Consider the following 238-nt stretch of genomic DNA (forward strand, 5'->3'; position numbering starts at 1 on the left):
CATATCACACCTAATCCAATCAAGCCTGCTATTGTCATTCAGCATCTGAAATCACTCCACTCTCCAATTGTAAGGACAGATGGACTCACATTCTAGCTGTATCTGAAGAAGTGAGCAGTGATTCATGAAATCTCACACCGTACCACAAATTTTGTTAGTCTTTGAGGTGCTACTGGACTCTTGCTCTTTTCTACTGCTACAGACAGACTAGCACAGCTACCCATCTCCCTCCCCCATG

This window comes from Gekko japonicus, unplaced genomic scaffold (genome assembly GCF_001447785.1).
Source record: "Gekko japonicus isolate JY-2015 unplaced genomic scaffold, Gekko_japonicus_V1.1 scaffold2752, whole genome shotgun sequence".
In the NCBI taxonomy this organism is placed as follows: Eukaryota; Metazoa; Chordata; class Lepidosauria; order Squamata; family Gekkonidae; genus Gekko; species Gekko japonicus.